Genomic DNA, 19,836 nt, shown 5'->3' on the forward strand with positions numbered 1-19,836 from the left:
AGGGAGCGCTTAGAGAGGCTCGGACTCTCGCCCGGGGTTGTGCGCACAATCCAGAGCGCAAAAGCTGCATCCACGAGAGCAGCTTTTCAGCGCTGGTGCATGGAGTCAGGCTGGGACCCAGTGACTTGTCCCCTGCCTCGCGTGCTGTCTTTCCTCCAGCTCCTAATGGACAGAGGATTGGTTTTAGAACGGTTAAAACTTATGCAGCTGCGATTTCACCTTGTCATGAAGGGTTTGGTGACAGAACTGTGTTTAGTCACCCGCTGATGAAACGCTTGCTCAAAGGCGTGAGGAGAGACAGACTGATTTCTCGTTCTTTTGCTCCTCGGTGGGATTTATTGCTGGTTTTACGGGCGTCGAGCAAGGCTCCGTTTGAACCCCTGTCTCAAATCTCACAAAAGTTCTTATCACTAAAGACAGCTCTACTTTTAGCTCTTACGTCAGCTAAGAGAGTGAGTGATATGTCAGCTCTCTCGGTCGCTCCATCTTGCCTGCGCATTCAGGGAGATTGCAGCTCGGCTGTTCTACGCCCTAATCCTTCCTACATGCCTAAGAATATTAATAGCTCTTTTAAATGAAGAGTTATCAAGTTGGAGGGATTTTTCCCTCCTCCACATGTCTCTGGGGAGGAGACTACATCACACCTTTGGCCTGTGCGCGCTCTGTCATGTTATGTGGAGCGCACGGCCACACTGCATCACCCTCAGCGCTTATTTGTGCATCATAGAGAGCACTCACAGGGGCGCCCTCTCTCTGCTCAGCGCCTGTCACATTGGCTGTGTGAGGCTATTTCACAGGCTTATGTGTCAGCTGGTTGTGTTCCTCCGGAGCACATCAGAGCACATTCTACGAGAGGAATTTCTTCCTCTGTGGCTTTGCACGGTGGGATGTCAGTGGAAGATATTTGCGCTGCAGCATCTTGGTCTTCCCCATGTTCTTTTGTTCGGTTTTATTTGAGGGATGTCTCTCTCTTCTCTATGTCCCACTCTGTGTAAGGAATCCTATCAGAGTGATAGTTAGGACATGAATGAATTCATTTTGTTTTTTGGATGAGACAGATGTGTTATTGAGTCTGTTCTGTTCATTGTTTGACTGTTACAATGCGTAACGGTCGTCTTCTCTGCTTTTCAGCAACAGAGTCGCAGAGTCAGCCCTTATGGATCGTGAGTATTCATTATCTGGAAGCTGATTAGGAAACACATCATCAGGCAGTTGGTTTTGCGCACGTATGCGCATTCAGGGCACAGGAGTTCACATGATGCAGAATTATGTGAATGGGTGTGTGTGCGGGCCTGAGTTAATTCTTGGAAGCTTTGATGCTGGGCTCTTTCGGATGAGGACCCAGTGAGGCATTGACTACATCCTGCTTTGCCTTTAACCCACAAGCGAAAGCCTTAAAGAGCGAAGCCTATACGAAATATAACGTTAGTTACGTATTGTAACTCCAGATTCTATGGGTATAGGTGCAGCCCTTTAAGCCATGTGCCTCACTGGTTCCCTTATCAGCTGAAGAAAAAGGCTGTTATCGGGAGCAGATTGTATGAACCCATGGCTATTTATAGGCAGGTAGCGCGGGTGGCCCATCACGTGTGGGCGTGGACTAAGTTTTTTCAGTGCTGCGCTGACGCGCGAGGGTAAACCCACTAGCGATAGCCTTAGGCCCCGTTTACACGGAGACTCCCGCAACGATTCTTCCTTTGCGTTTTCAAAAGCCACCCGCGTTTACATGAGGACGGCGTGAAAACGATCCGCGTTCATACGACTCCAGGAGGAGAAGTCTCCTCTTCTGTTCTTTCTTTTTCTGCCGTTTTGTTGTGTGAGACGGTCGGCAATCCAACCGTAACGCGCATTACCGCCAACTACTGGCTCAACTGGAAATGTGGCTGAGCGCGGAGCCTTCACCTAAAACTGCGAGTGCGCATGCGGTGACGTCAGCGTTTCACCCTGAGACGCTCCGCTCTGTGTTTACACGAAGCTGGATGGAGGAGCGGATTCAGATCTTTCCACTCTGGGGAGCGTTTTCAAAAGTTTGCGGTTTCACTGAAAACGCAACGTGGTCTCGTCTAAACGGAAGGCCAAAACGCAACGAAATGTTTGCGGAATCGACCGTTTTCGGGGTCGTGTAAACGGGGCCTTAAAGTGCTGCGCCTATACTCATAGAATCTGGAGTTACAATACGTAACTAACGATCCGACTAGGTGGTCCACTATCCCTTTATCATTACCAGGTCGTATCAACCTGATCAAAATGATGGTACTTCCCTGCTTTCTTTATATCTTTCAACATGTTCCAGTGCTCATCTGAAAATCTTTTTTTCTTCACTTGGCCAGCTGATTAATTCCTTTTTTTAAGGTGCAATAAATAAGCTAGAATAAAGATCAACTCTCCAAATTCCTAAATCTCTCTGGGGTCTGGCCTCACCTGATTTTTGCCATACTACTGGGCTAGCAATATCAGCAAATCCTTTATTGGAATGTTAAGGTCGCTCCTAATAATCACCCTCTATGGGCCTGCATGGAACCAGCCTCCTCACCCGTTGCGTTATGGTCAGTGATTTGTTCACAGTTACGTTCACCAATCAAGCGAATAGCACAGAACACCATTATTTCTGAGACCTTGAAAATTTGGAGTCAATTAAGGAAACAATTTGGCCTACATTCCTCATCGAAACTTGCTCCAGTTTATCGAAGCCTTTTTTTTCTTCCATCCTGCTCCAACTTAGCTTTTGAATCCTGGTCAAATAAAGGTCTGCAAATTCTTGATGACTTTTATATCCTGGGTGTTTTCCCTTCATTTGCAGAACTATCAAAAAAAAATCTCTACTTTAATCTCACTTATTTTTTAGATCCGTCATTTGTGAAAAATCAATTCCCTCACTTTCCCAAGATCTTTCTTCTTTCTTTCCCACTCTCCCTAAAGATCCTTAAAACCCCTTAAAACACTTAAAACCCACAGAGAGAGAAAAATAACACTGGTGTTTAGTGTTTAAAAAGCTCCTTGACCCAATTAAAACCGAGGTTCAATATAAAAAGGTCCTGTGAGGGTACTTAACTCAGAGAGGGGTGCATCCAACGTTGCTTCCCCTCAAAGCCAATGCCAGTGCCTCACAGCAACGGTCCCCTTGGCAACTCCACGGTGACTACCCAACATCAGCCTCCACCCAACCGTAAAGGCCCACAACCTGCTGCTGCTTCTTCTTCCTGAGCAATCGGGTCTTTTCAGGGTTGCTTCTCGTGCTTTGCTGCGGCCCTGCTGTCGTCCCTCTCTGCTATCTGTTGCTCTTTTTAGGTGTCTGTACTGAAGTCTTGCCCAACGGTCCCCAATGAGCTGGTTTTAGGGGGGATACTTCAGGGCCAGCCAGAAAAGTCATTACCTACCCACACACTTCATAAAACACAGCATGCAATAAAAATGTGAAAGACCAACCCTGTCACACATACACAGATTCTGAAGATTGTCGTTTAGGCTCCTGTATGGCAGCTGTTACTACTGTCAGTCATGTCTGTGACTTTTGAGGAGCTGACTGCACCCGGCGTACTGCCGGTAAACATCAGAGCAGGTTATTTTGACTTTTTTTTCTCGTCCTTTCGACTTTGATCTCAAATTATTTTTTGACTGTATTCTTGACATTTCAACTTTATTCCCGTCATTTCGACTTTAATCTTAAATTTGTTTTTCAACTTTATTCTGGTCATTTCCACTTTGATCTTGAAATTTCAATTTTATTCTCGTCATTTCAATTTTATGCTGCATTCCATTTGTATTCGGAAGTCAGAATTTCTGAGTTCCAGGTGGGAACGCCCAACAGGAACAGCTGCAGTTGCTCTGCAGCAGGCGATGTAGCTGATGCCGAAACAAATTGTCTTATGGCTGCCAGAATAGCTCTTCCTATGCTCTCAGCCATACCAGTCTCCCTCCACATTTTGTGCGATATATGTCTTTTTAATTAATTCAGCTAAAACACCACAATTAAATAAATCGGATTCTCTCTATCAGCTGTGATAGCAGCCGTTTATTTCTGACACTGCATGATAACATGTTGAACACCACAATGGTACCTCTGTGAGCTTTTATTTTGGTACTTCTTGTTACCGGGAGTTTCAATTTGTTTAAGATTTTTTGATGAAGGAATATGCAAATTTCTGTTCTTAAAACAGACCTAATGTGCAAAGAATTACATCATAGGTCTGTTGCCCCACCCTACAACTATATTAACTTTTTTGCTTATATGACCAAAATATGCAGCTCATCGATGCAGATTTTTCTCGACAACATATCAGTTGTAAATACTGACATAAGCATCCAATATTGATATCATCCAATATAACTGTGTATCCCTAATGCCATTTAACCAAACCTGAGCTTCTTTAGGCATAAAAATATGGTCAATCTAGAACTTTTTGTCAGTTATGTGTGCTACTGCAAGATGACTATCCTAAGATGTGTTGTGACTGCTTGTCTAATGAATGAATCCAGGCCCACGCAGTGATTCAGGAGTTGGAAGCCACCAGCTAACTGTATAATAATACAGTTAGCTGGCCACTCTCAGATTCACCTACACCCACTTGTGCCAAGTTTCAAACATCCATTCTGCACTTCCAGTTACCACTGGCAGGCATTTCAAAATAAAAGTGCATGTTTTACCAAACATCACAAGATAAAGGGGCTAACATGGATGGCTACCCTGCAAGTCTGCAGGTAATGCAACACCAATTGGATTAAAATGTTGGAAACAACCGCTACTTTAATTATACAATATATGTCATATTTCCAGGTGGTCAGTGCGAAAGAAGACCAATCACGATTCCACCTGATTCTAGTGGTGTCAAGGGGTGCGTCTCAATGCGCTAATTTTGTGCCCCTACCCACTCTATCTCCTCCGCAGCACCGGCAATACTTTTAGTCGCCATTTTGAAGACTGTCCCTAAGCAGTAACTGTACTTAGGGGAGAGAGGAGAGAGCATGTAGGAGACTGATCGGAGGAGCTATGATCGAGGAAACACGAGAGCTGGCTTTGCAGAGGTCTTTTCACTGACTGACACGCTCCCCATATGGAATATCACTCTCTGATTGGACGCTGCAGCGGCTCAGACTTCTCTACATGAAACTTCACAGACACAACAGAGTCTGATGAGAGAGAAAAGGCGAGCTGAGGACAGGTACAGAGGATTGTGCAGAAACTGATCATAAATCGATTATTAAGTGTTTGCTGTGAGTTTAAAGCGCAAAACACTGAACACAACCATCATCAAATCAATATAATGGAGGATTTTTACTGAAATCTAATAAATAGTATCTTTCTGAAACTCAACAAACTAGGTTAAATTAATAAGTTTCAGAGTTCACGATGTAGATAAAGGCTAAAGTATTCATAAATCTAACAATTACGCATTTTACCGGTAAAGTGATCCTCGAGCTTCTTAACTGCACACAGAATAAACTGAGTGCAGGTTTTTTTCATGGCAATGTGTTTCTTAAACTGGTTCAAGGAACAAAGCTCTGTTTACTGTTTATGTTATGTGCCGACACACAAACAGCTGTTAGAGCTGACTGACAGATGATCCAGAGGTGATCAGCTGATGCCGTCATCAGTGAAACACGTCACTTCATGTGACGCTCTGGAGGAGAGGATGTCCCATTGCTCTAAAAAGGAATCTCCTCCATCCTCTCTCCTCTCTTTATTTCTTCGCATCTTTATCGCTTTGAGATGCACCCAGGGCCTCCAGCTCTGCTTCGTAGCAGCCTCTCCCTTCCCCCCTCCTTCCCTCTTTTCCTTTTCCCAGGTGGGCATGAGTAAGGTGTGCGGAGTGCAGGCAGGTGCGCGGAGTGCAGGCAGGTGCAGGCGATTGGTAATCACCAGACTGGTTCACCAGCAGTCACCTTCCTCTGCCATAAAACCAGACTGCAGCCGCTACTGTGAGCTGGATCTTTGCATACCACTGTCAGTAGTAAGCTTAAACTCAGTCTTTTCTTTCATAATGCTCTGGATTTTAACACCCTGTTTCCTCAGATCCTGGACCCACTCTGCCTGACTCACCTGTATTTTCTTGATTATCCAACTCTGAAGCCTCCCCCGGCTCGCTTGCACACCTCCTCAGCCTGCCTTCCTTAAAGCTCTCCCCTCTCTTTGGCTGTCTAAGGTTTCCCCTCTCTCTCTGGGTCAGCTAACTCTCTAGTGCGAGCTCTGTAGTGTGGTTGGGTCTGTTTGGTTTTAGTCCGTTTAGTTGTGTCCTTTGTCATGAAGGTTGTGTGTTTCCTAGCTCAGCCTCATTTAGTCTGAGATAGTGTTTTCTGTTTATCTTCCTTGAGTTAATTTCAGCATAGCCTTTGTTTTGTAGCCTCCTGTGTAGCTCCTTATTTTGCCTGACTTCTTTAGTTAGTATTCTTCTCCAGCCAGTGTTTGTTTACCATGTGTTCTTTTTTTTCCTCTACTATATATGGTGTCTTTTACCTTTCCGCTGTTTTGAATTATTCTTATTAACGAGTGTTTTAATTGGTTGTGTTTTTATCCAATGTGTTTTTATTGATCCTGATTTTAAGCCTGTACAGCACTTTGGCCAACTGGGGTTGTTTTAAAATGTGCTATATAAATAAAGTTTGACTTGACTTGACTTGACTTTGGTTATATAAATAAACTCTTTACTGCAAATTTTCTGGTCTGCTGTGTCTCCCTGTTGTCCTGCATTTGAGTCTCTGATCCATTATTTGACAAGTGGATGTACTGGGACCTAATCTAAAGTGTCACGGTGTCAGGGAAGAACACTCTCTTTATTGTGCATCCAACGTGAGTTTGACCTCCACTACCACCAGATGCAATTGAATTTCGAAGCATGCCAATAGCGGAATGCCCATTGTGCAAAGTAAGTCTTCCTTTGCAGATTTTGGCTCTTCATGTTCAGGAGTGCATGGAGTCTCAATCTGCAGCAGAAGATAATGTGGTAAATGTAGCTCTGGTATACTTGATTTTGCTTTGTGAATGTGACACTAATTTTATATTCTAACTGTTCTTCAGTTTTGTTGTAACACAGATATTTGTGGGTCATATTATAGACATGTCAAAGTGAGGTCCAGATGGTTCCTGCAGATGACAGCCTCTCCTCTGTGGCATGACACAGAGACATTTAATTGAATAGTTGCAGTACTTATAGTTAATTACTATATGACCTTTTGAGATGCCTGCAATGTAAAGGATGAGGGGCAGTATTTAACCCTTAGGATCCCAAGCAAGGAACAAAAATTGAATTTTTCTGATTTAAAAAAAATCTGGAAATAAGTTGGGAGTATACACAACACACTTTTAGGTTCCCTCAAGCATCAAGAACACAGGAAAAAGTGGTGTGGCCCTACCCTTACAGAATCTACAAATTCTGAGACCTAAGATAAGTTGATTGGAATTTTTAGGCCATTTTTGCTTCTGTCACATTTTTACTCACTGTGGACTTATTTTTCACTGCAATAATAATTTATACACTTCTATGAGGTCAGACGAACCAGGGCTGAAGCCAGATGTAACTCAACAACCTCTCATTAATATAGCATAACCAGAATACAAGAAAGTGTTCAATAAAGAAAAGCGGACATTGAAGTTTTCTGAATATTTACTTTAAATCAATGAAAACTGTGAATACCTATGTACAGAACACTTAATTCAAGTCTTGGATCAAAGAAAAAACAAGTTGTTAAGTATCTAAAAGCTCTGAACACACAAACTGTTGCTGATTGGTGCAGAGCAGCCCCAAGCTGAAACATGACACAAAGCAGATGGAAGGCAGTTCTCAAGAATTATTTAGATGTAAATACAGGACATATATCGAGGGCTTGTACAGAGTGTAGAATTACTTGTTTTTGTGCAGAATTGAGCTAGGGCAAATGGTTCATTTTCTGCAGATTTACAAAAAGGGCGTGTGAATAAACACTGCAAACGATGTCGATGGCAGTTTCACAAAACCATCGTTCTTTTCGGCATTTCCTCGGCATGTTGCTGACATCGCATGTAATACATCAAGGTACCCTCGGAAACTTGAGAATCTGAGGATAACGCCACTTTTTACAGCTTATGAATAGGACAAACTGTTTGTACATGCCAGTCGGCCTGAGATCTTCAGGGTTACTCATTTATTAATCTCCATCAGAAGTTCTGATGCCATATCTGTTTCATCAAATTCACCCCAGAGTTCTTACAACTTCATGCAAGCACGTGTGGGGAAAGGTAAAATAGATAACATTATATAGTGAGATGCTATTACGACCTACTACCAATAGAGGTTGCTAGTGAGTTGTTTATACAGGGGTATAACCAGAAGAAGAGTGTGAGTTGCTATGATAGAAAACCTGTTGTAAGTTCCCCCCAAATTCAAAGTCAAGTCGAATAATAAGTAAATGCGTGCTTCTCTTCATAAATATCTGAAGATATTACATATAATATGGGGTTATTTTACATGAAGATGCAACTTACATTACCCGTTTTTGCTATTCTTTTCAACCAAGATTCTTATTGTACTTTTGTAGATGAATAGACGATCTTGAGACGGGTAAGGCAAATGCCTTGAGCCAGGATAATAGAGAAGAAGTCATCAAAAAGTAAATCTAGTGTTTAAATACATGAAGTTATCCTTGTGCATTTGTTTTCAACACAAGTGGTTTACTTCTACTGATTATGCTTACTGTTTGACAGTGTTGATGATATCTTGGAAACCATTTGTCGAAGAGTTGATGTTGAAAAGCAGTTCCGTATCCAGATCTCAACAAACATCCTTGAGAGAGGCCTTCTGTAGTGGTAACGCCAGCAGAAAAATTCTCCCACTGCTACACTGGCAGTCACCTTCTTTGGAGACACAGGGGTGGACACAGGTGCCCTCCGACAAAAAAGTCTCACTTTTTCAGTCTTACACAGACTCTTACAGAGCAAGCAGAAAATTAGATCGAGACTTAGATGTTGATTCAACTATTTAGTCATATTGTTTTGGCTTTTCTAACAAAACTGTGTCCCTGATTTATGGTTCTTAGGAGAATCCCATGATTCTCCTAAGAACCACGCGTCTTAAAGGGGTTCAATTTTATGACCTTTAAGCTACTGAATGAGAGTTTAAAAAATAAAAATAAAGAAAAGGACATCCTATGTTAAACTTTCATCTATTAAAAAAGATATGCACTTACTTAAGGATTTCTATTCTTGAGAAGTATGTTACGCTGCAAACTTTGTTTCTGTTCTCTTCTGTCTTTTCCTGTCTAAAGTCTTATCTACTGCTGTTACAAATTAGAAGAAATATAAAAAACGTGCAAATTATTTTGTTTGAGCACCACAGTAAATGCTTTGTTTTGTTTTGTTTTTATGTTGAAATGGTGACTGGAATTGAAGGTCGATTCTTTGAGGGACCTCGACATCACAAAAGCCCACAATATTCTCTGACTGATTTTGATTGTGGTCTCTACAGGTGTGTTTATATTTTTATGCTGATCATTTTGTAAGGTATTCTAACTTAAGTGATACAACTGTGCAATCATTTTGTGAATAGGACCGTAGGAGAGATTTTAGCTGCAAGTTTGGCTCAAGGTGCCCCGACCCCAGCCTTTTTCAGCCCTGGGACCTACAGTTACCTCGGTAGTGGCCATATAAATCCAATAATTCTCAACAGTGATGCAGTAGCAGATGACCAGTTTCGAGGGTTAATTGACCAGGTATAACCTTGATGTGCTGGAAATGATGAGCTATAAGAGGATATAGAGCATATTGTGTCAAGAAATACTGTTAATATATATATATATATATATATATATATATATATATATATATATATATATATATATATATATATATATATATTTTTTTTTTTTTTTTTTTTTTTTTTTTTTTTTTGCCGTGGTCATTTTATTTTCAGGTTGAGCTTTGAACTGCCTGATCTAGCGGATGAAATCCTAAACTGTGGATATACTGTTTATACTATCTATCTCCAACAGGGATTCCATTGTTAGGTATGCAATTTTTTCTGTATGCACAAAATGTACATACAGAATGGAGGGTGCCATTCTGTATGTACAGAATGTTGTGGTGTTACGGGTCCCGGGCACGGTGACCACAATAACAAAAAGAAATCAATCTGCAGAATAAAGGTAGAGTCTCAGAGTCAGAACGACAGGAGCACTCGTATCTTTCTCCAGATTGCGTCTCTTTAATTCTGACTAACTTGTGTACAAAAGACATAGTGCATTTTCTTTGTCCTAAGGAAAAATATCCTCCTAAAAACAACCAAATCTGGTTTATGTGTAACAGTTCTATTCACAACAGCTATAAACTGCATATTTCTGTGCTTTCAAACACTTTTAAGTGACTTAAGTTGTACTAAACATCTTTAATAACAAAGTGACAAAACACATTTAAGATTACTCATCCACACTCTTATGTAAGTGCTACAGCTTTTTCATATATAGACATTGCACTTAAACTGTACATTTCTAACTGAACATGACTTTCTCTGAATTACAAAACAAATACACAACTAGGAAATGTTAAAACACTAAGAGTCACATCAGGAACCGTTTCACATGAGTGGGAGCATTATGTGAGTACAAAACCCTTCACAGATGTTAATGAGACAATACAATACAAAACCTTAACCATCTACTGACCTGCAGAATAAAGGTAGAGGCTCAGAGTCAGGACAACAGGAGCACTCGGATCTTCTCCAGATTGCGTCTGAGGGGAGTGAGATTTTTTTCCCTAGGATGAAATCGGGAAATCCACGCCCCCAGCCCATGTGATTGGTTCCTGCAGCATCTCTTCTTCTTCTGTGTAATCCTGCTGATTTGTCATCGAGTGCGTTTCATGCGCCACCATCAGTCTCCGAGGGAAATGAGGCTTAATAACATTTAAAATGTCACACTACTTTAGAATTACCACATATTAAATTTCAATTCAAGAACTGAACACTTTCAACACAGCGTGGTGAGAGCGGCGATGTAATTGCAGTGAAAATATAAAAACCATTCGAGCATTCGAGGTAGAAGTGTGTGGAAGTGTGGAAGTGAGAGACGTGGAGGGTTTTATAGCCCACTACCCCTCCCCACGGATCAGTTTGGAAATGGCCCTTAACGTGGCGGACACTCCGCGAGAACGCGCAAACGAAGGGGTAAGCTGGTAGGGAGAGTGTGTAGGGGGCGGTTTGAAAAAGGCCCTGGGTGCATCCGAATAGTCCTTTTTTGATAAGGAACCTTCCTAACTGAAGAAATGACCCGGAAGCATTTACGCGTCGGCCATGATAAGTGCCGTTCGAATTCTCCAAAAGTTAAGGAAAGGAGGGTCGTTGCTTCCTTTAATATCTCCTTTAGCTTAGGAAACACCGGACCATCCTTTTCAAAAGGAAAGGAGAAGAAAACGCCCCATAATGCCTTGCGGCAAGTGACGTGTATAAATACGGCTCCTGCCGAAAGTTTATGGAAACTTATGATGGAGAAGGGACAGAAATTATGTGCGAGACTGTTGCTTTTCTAACATTTACCATCATGTGTCTGCCTGAATGTGTTTATTGTGTTCACGATGTATGAACCTCAAAAAGATTTATAACCCGAAACGTTTGGTTGCAATTCCGAACTGAAGCAATGGATCACTAGTGATAGAAGTAATAATGTTTATTAAAATAAATAAAAGAAGGACAAATGAGGAATATTACAATACTCCAAATATAATAAATTCAAACAATGTTCATAATGATATATGTGAATGAAACAGGGGGTGTAGTGTTTCTGACAGTCTGCTGTATTATCCAAGACAGTCCTCTTGTGTTATTAGGCAGATTGTCAACATTTATAGATGCTCTCACGAACCTCACAGCTGTGAGCAGGAAACACACACTGTATGACCAAAGACAAAACACCATCACATCTCCGCTGATCATGGATTATTGATGTTAGCCGGTGAAGACAAGAAACAATGTGAGATAAGGCACAGGACAAATGCGCTTCTTGTAGTTCATTTTTCAAACATTGTAGTTCGTCGTGACTTCGTCACAAGTAATTGTCGTCACATAAATATGACATCAAAGTGAAAGTGTAGTCGAATTCCTCTTTGGCCGCAGTTCTCCTTTCCTCTCATCTTTTCCCCTCCTTCCCTTGACCCTGTGACGTTTTTTATCGGGGTTAAGGTAAAGTGGATAGGAAAGGCCTTAGGAAGGACTATTCGGATCCACCCCCTGAGGGGAAGGCGGGGTGTTCGTCCACAGTAGGCAACCGGGGTGCGCGACTACAGTGACAAGGTTCCGCTTTCTGTTTCTATCCCTTATTGATACATATGTTCACAGTGATGCATCTCAAAATTCTAAGTAAAACTCTTCTTATTGACGAAGCATATTTATAAAGAGTGAGGCAACAAACAAAGGTTGATCCATGCATCAACAAAAACAATAACCATACTAAATGTGGTTACACATATTTAGGTGTACCACAGTGGCCCAACTGAAAGACCATTTACAGGCTCAGCAAACTTTTGCAGGAGTTTGGAGTTTATTAATTTTTTAATTTTTTTTTTTAATTTATTTGATTTACAGGGACAATGCATATTAATAGACATTTACAGTAAATATGCCAGAGTTAGCCAAAAGGCTAATTTTCATCTGTAGTCCCTGGCCAGATGTTAAAATGGTCAACCTAAAAAGCACAAGATGAAATAAAACAGAGCAGAATGAGAGAATGCAGAGTTCGTTATTAAAAAAAAAAAAAAAAAAAAGAAAAGAAAAGAAAATAAATCAATAAAATCACACCCTAAAGTTAAACAGTACTAGGATCTGAGAGAGAAGAAGAGAGAGACAGAAAGAGAGAAAGAGAAATAAAATAATAATTATAATACATAAGGGTAAATAACCACATATATGAAAAAGAGAGGCAGCTGCATAAGGTAGGTTTCCAAATCATGCAAAGCATATAAAGAATCAACAGAGAACACAAAATACAAGGCCATGCAAGTAAGACATAAGGTATACCAAGGTACTGTTAACACAGGACAGATCTATATAAAAGCATATGATTATTAAAATAAAGCATGCATGACTGGGTTGAGCAGCAGAGGAAAGAGAAACAAAACCAAAAATGCAACATAGCACAGAAAAAAACATATACAGTTGGCTCTTGCATGCACAAGACAATTTTGCAGAAGGCAGACATGAGGTAGCAGGGACAGGGGTAATGGTTTTAGTGCTGGCAGTTTTGACTTTTTATAAGCCACTGTTTTAAGTAAGACCTGAATGACTGATATGTGTTGAGCTCTCTGACAGTAGATGGTATGTTATTCCATTCTTGAGAGGCTTGGACAGAGAAAACTGACTGACTAAAAGTGCTTTTTCGAAGAGGGATAATGCAGTCTCCTCTTGTGACTCCTCTTGTGTGATGGGAATTTGTTCTAAGACTGACAAAATCAGAAAGCGGTGGGGGAGCCATATCGCGTGTGATTTTATAGACGAGACATGCATTTATGTGTTTTACCAAGTTTTCCCAGCTTAGAAGCTTATGCTTTTTCAGAATCTCACAATGATGAAATTGTTTTTGTTGTTTGTCAAAGACTTTAAGTGTTTGCTTATACAAAGACTGAAGTGGTTTCAAGGTTGTTTGACCAGCCTGGGACCAGCTAGTTAGACAGTAGGTCATGTGACAAAATATCATTGAATGCATGTACATCTTGGCTGCTTCGGTGGACATGGAGTTCCTGATAACTCTGAAATTTGCAAGGTTAAACTTCACCTGTTTACAGACTTTTTTTACATGTTCCCTGAATTTTAGATTAGAATCAAGAATAACACCCAGGTATTTAAATTCTTTTACAATCTGTAGCTTTTCACCTGATACAATAATATCAGGGTCTTCAGAGTCACCTGTTTTAGAGAAGAACATTCCAACTGTTTTAGATAAATTTAGTTGGAGACAGCACTGATTGAGCCATGCTGTGATTTTAGCCATTGCATTGGTCAGTTTTAGAGCTACTTCTGCTTTGGTCAAGCCATGTACATACAAAACAGTGTCATCAGCATACATTTGGATATAAACCTCAGGACACACAGATGGCAAGTCATTGACATACAAACAGAATAGGAGTGGGCCCAATATGGATCCCTGCGGAACACCAGTTGACAAGTAAAGGGCTTCAGATTGATGGTTATATATTCGCACAGTTTGATATCGATTATGAAGATATGACTCTACCCATTTAAGGGCATCAGAAGAAAAATTAAATGTGGATAACTTAGATAAAAGAACCCCATGATTGACAGTGTCAAAGGCTTTCCTGAGGTCCAGAAAAACAGCACCTACAAAGCCCCGACCATCTAGTAGTGACTTGATTTTTTCGATAAGGAAGCAATTTGCAGTCTCGGTTGAGTGGTTAGATCTGAAGCCAAACTGCATTGGATGCAGATGAAAAGAACTGTTGTTCAAGTAGTGTATAATTTGCTCAGCTGCCCATTTCTCTGCAACTTTGGAAATTACTGGTAAAATACTGATAGGTCTATAATTACAGGGGGAATGGGGATCACCGGATTTGTAAATTGGTGTGACAACTGCTGATTTCCATACTGTTGGAAATTCTCTTTCAGATATTGAGAGGTTAACAATACTTGTGACATGTTTGACAAGTGTTGGACAAAGATTTTTTAACATGGTGGTGTCCATTCCAAAAACATCTTTTGCTCTTGATGGTTTTAGAGATGTAATGATTTCTGAGATTTTTAAATTATCAGCATTTTTAAAACTGAAAGGTGGCTCCATTGTGTTTACTGTATGCCCGCCTTCAGGGTTTGTAGAGAATCCATCTGCAATAGATGTCACTGAATCAACAAAGTACTGATTAAGAGCTCCAGCTACCTGGGCTGGGTCCTTTACCAAGTTTCCATTAAGATTAAGTTCGATTGATTTGCCTGTATTGTGATGTTGTCCGAGGAGCTTTTTTAGCTGGTTCCATATTATCTTAGGATTACCCTTTGCCTCACTAATAACAGAAATGAAAAAATCCGCCCTGGCTTTCCTCATTCCCCTAGTTACTTTATTTCTTAACTTGGAAAATTGGTATTTATCATGAAACAGTTTGGTTCTGATAGCTTTTTTCAAAGCAAGATCCCGTTCTTTCATTAATTTCAAAATGTCAGAGTTTATCCAAGGAAGGCTGTTTTTTTTACCTCTACACTTAATCTTTCGGGAAAATTCTTTGATGATCAGCTGCATTTTGTTCATAAATACAAAACTGCCCTCTTTTAAGTCCTTTTCAGAAAGTAGCTCAGTCCAGTTAAAATCCTGAACTGCTCTTTTAAAATGGTCCTCTTTGCACCTGGGGATCCTGACAGATTCATGTTCTGGGACATGAGAGGGGCTGAATCTCCTATTTGTTAATTTTCTGGCCACCAGTACAAGATTATGATCAGAGAGTCCAGTAATCATATTGAGAGATTTTGTGATTCTCTCAGGCCTGTTACTGAATACCAGGTCAATCTGAGTTCTGGTCGATTGAGTTATTCTTGTTGGACCCATAATCAGCTGTGAGAGGTCATAACCATCAGTTATTTTTTTGAGGTTTTTTCTTTTTAACTTGTCTTCCCAGTTAACATTTAGATCTCCCATTACTATCACCTCTTTTTTTAAATTGCATTCTTTAAGCATGTTTTGGAGTTTTTCATAAAAATCATTGTTAGCGGAGGGTGGACGATAAATAACAATGAGAATAAAAGACATTTGTGGTGATAGAGTGATATTCAAACCAATACATTCAAGTTCACGGTTTACCCAAGTCAATTCGTGACATTGTATACAGTCTTTTACGTAAACCATAACTCCGCCCCCCTTTGATGTCACTCTGTCTCTTCTGAAGATTTGATAGCCTGGCACTTCGATTGATGAAGATGGTGAATATTTTTGCAGCCAAGTCTCTGACAAACAGAGGAAATCTAAATTCGAATCAAGAAGTAGATGATGAATTTCCTCACTTTTAGATACCAGACTTCTTATGTTTAAATGTCCACCGAATAGTCCCTTAGGTTTTACTCTTGAGTTCCATATCATTCTGGAGTGATTGACAGTTTGAAAAACTCTCCACTTCCTGTTTTTTGCGATCGCTTTATTGATTATTTTTTCCCGGGTTGGATTAGTTACACCCGCGTGTAGATTAACGTGACCTTCATTCCGGATAACAGTTTTTAATGATGATCGTGCGTGTGGAATGTCACCTTTGATGTTTGCTGCGGCCGTGTGTCTCTGTTGGTGTGGTGTCCTCGCGGCGCTCCTTGGCAGGGGACCGCCATCCAGACAATCCGGACATCCCCGCGATGGTGACCCGTCCTCCCGCACCGAGGGAAGCACACCCGGTCCAGGCCATGGAAGCATGCCAATCCCACCCAACGTGCTGACCGGCACATCTCCCACGAACCCCGTGTCTATGGTGCCGCTCGGAGAGGTGACACGATCAGCCAGGTCAGAGTGCGGTTCCTCGGTGTAATTTGGCATGTCGGCATACATCGTGTGTACCTGAGAGAAGGTAGTATTGCTCCACCGGGCTGTGTACACAGTGCGGGATTCATCCTGTGCTGGGTTGTTTTCCGGGCCAGGACACTGATGAATATCTCCGGATAGCAAGAGGCAGATGATGATAATCAAAGTGTGGCTTCGTTGCAGTTTGTACATGGCTTTGGTGCGTTTTGACGCCCGGTTGTAGAGAGACGGATAGATGAATGAGACAACAAAGACGTGTCTCCCGAAGCCGAAATGTTTGTTTATTTGGTTTGTGAGGAGGGTTTGCTCCTCAGCTGCACAGTTTGGGTTCAGAGCATCTCCAAACAAAATTGATCTCTTAAAAACCTGTCTGGTGTCATGATGCTTTAGCATACCTGTTAAAAATACGTATAAAAGAAGAGGTGCAAGTACACCTGTCCTGCCTGCCGCCATCTTGAAATCCTACCTCAAGCTGATTCTGGTGTGACATAATAACTTTACAATAATTAACTTTTCCCAGAATATTCTAACCTCACTGAAAAAAAACCATTGGTTGAACGTAAAAAAAATTGAGGTAATCATTCACATCCAATATTCTTTGGTTGACTCAATGTAAAATAACGTGTTCAGTTTAATCCAATTTCTTTTAATCCAAGCAAACTGTTTTCTGACAGTGAGGCAAACTAATTATGTTGAGTTGACCTAAATTAAAAACGAATGTCTTCATTGATTCAATGTAAATATTCTGTTCAGGGTAACCTAAAATGGTTACATTTGAATGTAAATAAACATTAAAGCAAATCAATTATATTAAATTGCCCTAAATTAATAAATATAAACTTTTTTACAGTATAGCATATGCAGAAATGAAATTTTAAAAATGCTTAAAACATATTTTGAAAAAATAAAGAATACTGTCAAAATTATTTTACAACAAATGTAATTATTGTTCCATTGTTTTGAAACATTTTGGAGCGGTGAAACATGCAAACATGAAAACATGTTCACTCTGGTGAACTGAGCAATTACAGTACAAATGTTACTACTGCAATACAAATTCCATCACTTTTCTAAAGGATTTGTGGACTCAAGAGTATTTTAAAACAAGTAGCCAACTCTGCCCTGGGATGGTTGGTAAACAACTATGACAAAATCTTCAACAAATACTGAATACTATAGTGAACAGGCATTGGTTTTAATGCTTTTTCTTTTCCTCAGACACTAAAACAAACCTCAAACACTTACAATTGCAACGAACATGCAGTAAAGAAGAGATGCATGCAGAGATAAAGAAGCCTTTCCGAGGATGTCGTGCTGGTGCAAAGTTAAAGGCCAGGAGATGGAGATACAAGCCCTTTCTTCCTTCAGTCATCATTGGGAATGTCAACTCTCTGCCCAACAAAAAGGATGAACTAGAGATACTGGTGAAGACACAAAATGTATACCGTGAGTGCAGCCTCATGTGCTTTACTGAGGTTGAGTCAAAACATCTCTGATTCTTGTGTGGATATCCCTGGCTTCACGCTGATACGTCTGGACAGAGACACCAAAGCTAGTGGCAAGTCAAAAGGTGGAGGACTGGTTTTATACATCAATCAGAGATGGTGTAATCCTGATCATACTACAGTCAAGGTGAAGATGTGTTGTCCGGACATTGAACTGTTGGCAGTTGGGATGAGGCCATATTACCTTCCCAGAGAATTCAGTCATATAATAACAATCCTCGTGTACATTCCACCCAAAGCAACTGCTGAAGTTCCATGTGATGTTATCCAAGAAACTGTTGCCAGGCTACAGACTCAACATCCTGAGGCTCTCATAATAATATCTGGAGACTTTAACCATGTTAGCCTCTCCTCTTATCTCACTGGATTTAAACAGTTTGTTAATTGCCCAACCAGAGTGAACAGAACACTTGATCTTCTATATGCCAACGTCAAAGATGCATACAGTGCCACTGCATTACCACCACTGGGCAGGTCGGATCACAATCTGGTTTTACTTCAGTCTTGTTACAGATCCTGCTTATTGAGGCAGCATGCAACTACTGTAACAGTTAGAAAATGGACACCTGAGGCCAGTGAGGCTCTGAGAGACTGCTTTGAGTGCACAGACTGGAATGTATTGTTAGAAACAGATGAAAATAGTATAGATATTGATAAACAGGTTGACTGTTTTACTGAATACATCAACTTCTGTAAAGACAATATCATACCATCAAAGACTGTACTCCGTTTCCCCAATAACAAACCCTGGATCACAAGTGACATCAAGGATATCCTCAATCAGAAAAAGGAAGCCTTTAGAGATGGCGACAAAGAACGGCTCAAACTGGTGCAAAAAGTGCTGAAGAGGAGATTAAGGGAGGCTAAGGTGAAATATAAAAAGAACATTGAGAGAAAACTACAAAATAATAACATGCGGGAGGTGTGGAGAGGAATCAACAACATCTCTGGCTATAACACAAAGACAAGGCAGCCAATTGTGGGTGATGTTGAACGTGCTAATGAATTCAACCAGTTCTTCAACAAGTTTGACACAGCGACCACTTCCTCTTCTACTGCTGCTCCTTCTACACATCTGTGTCTCTCCACCACTCCTGCTACATCCCCTCTTACACCTGTGCCTCTTCCACCGTCACCGTCTGTCACAGCTTTAGGAGTGAGGTTAGAGTTAGGAAGACTGTGCTCAGGGAAGGCTGCTGGTCCAGATGGTGTGTGTCCAAGACTGCTTAAGGACTGTGCTGCCCAATTGTGTGAACCCCTTCAGAGGAACTTCAACCTGAGTCTACAGTTGGGTCAGGTCCCGGCTCTGTGGAAAACATCTTGTATTGTGCCGGTACCAAAACTCAAATGCCCAGCTGAACTTAACGACTACAGACCAGTTGCCCTCACCTCACATGTTATGAAAACCTTTGAGAGGCTGCTTTTACGTCTGTTGAGACTTGAGGTCAAAGACACACTAGAACCTCTGCAGTTTGCATATAGAAATCATATTGGAGTGGATGATGCAGTTATATACATGCTCCACCGTGCCCTGTGCTATCTAGAAGAACCTGGCACCTATGTAAGAATTATGTTCTTTGATTTTTCAAGTGCATTTAACACCATCAAGCCCATGTTATTGAGAGATAAGCTCAAAGACATAGGAGTGAACCCATCCTTTGTCTCCTGGATCACAGACTATCTCACAGAGAGGCCACAGTTTGTCAGGTTGGGAAACTGCGTCTCTGGGACGGTCATGAGCAGCACGGGGGCTCCACAAGGAACTGTTCTGGCTCCATTCCTATTCACACTTTATACTGCAGACTTCAAATACAACTCTGAGTCCTGCCACATCCAAAAATACTCAGATGACACTGCTATTGTGGCGTGTATCCAA

Source organism: Halichoeres trimaculatus, unplaced genomic scaffold (genome assembly GCF_033239565.1).
Source record: "Halichoeres trimaculatus isolate MK-OKI-2021-1 unplaced genomic scaffold, fHalTri1.1 fHalTri1_scaffold_53, whole genome shotgun sequence".
NCBI classification, from domain to species: Eukaryota; Metazoa; Chordata; class Actinopteri; order Labriformes; family Labridae; genus Halichoeres; species Halichoeres trimaculatus.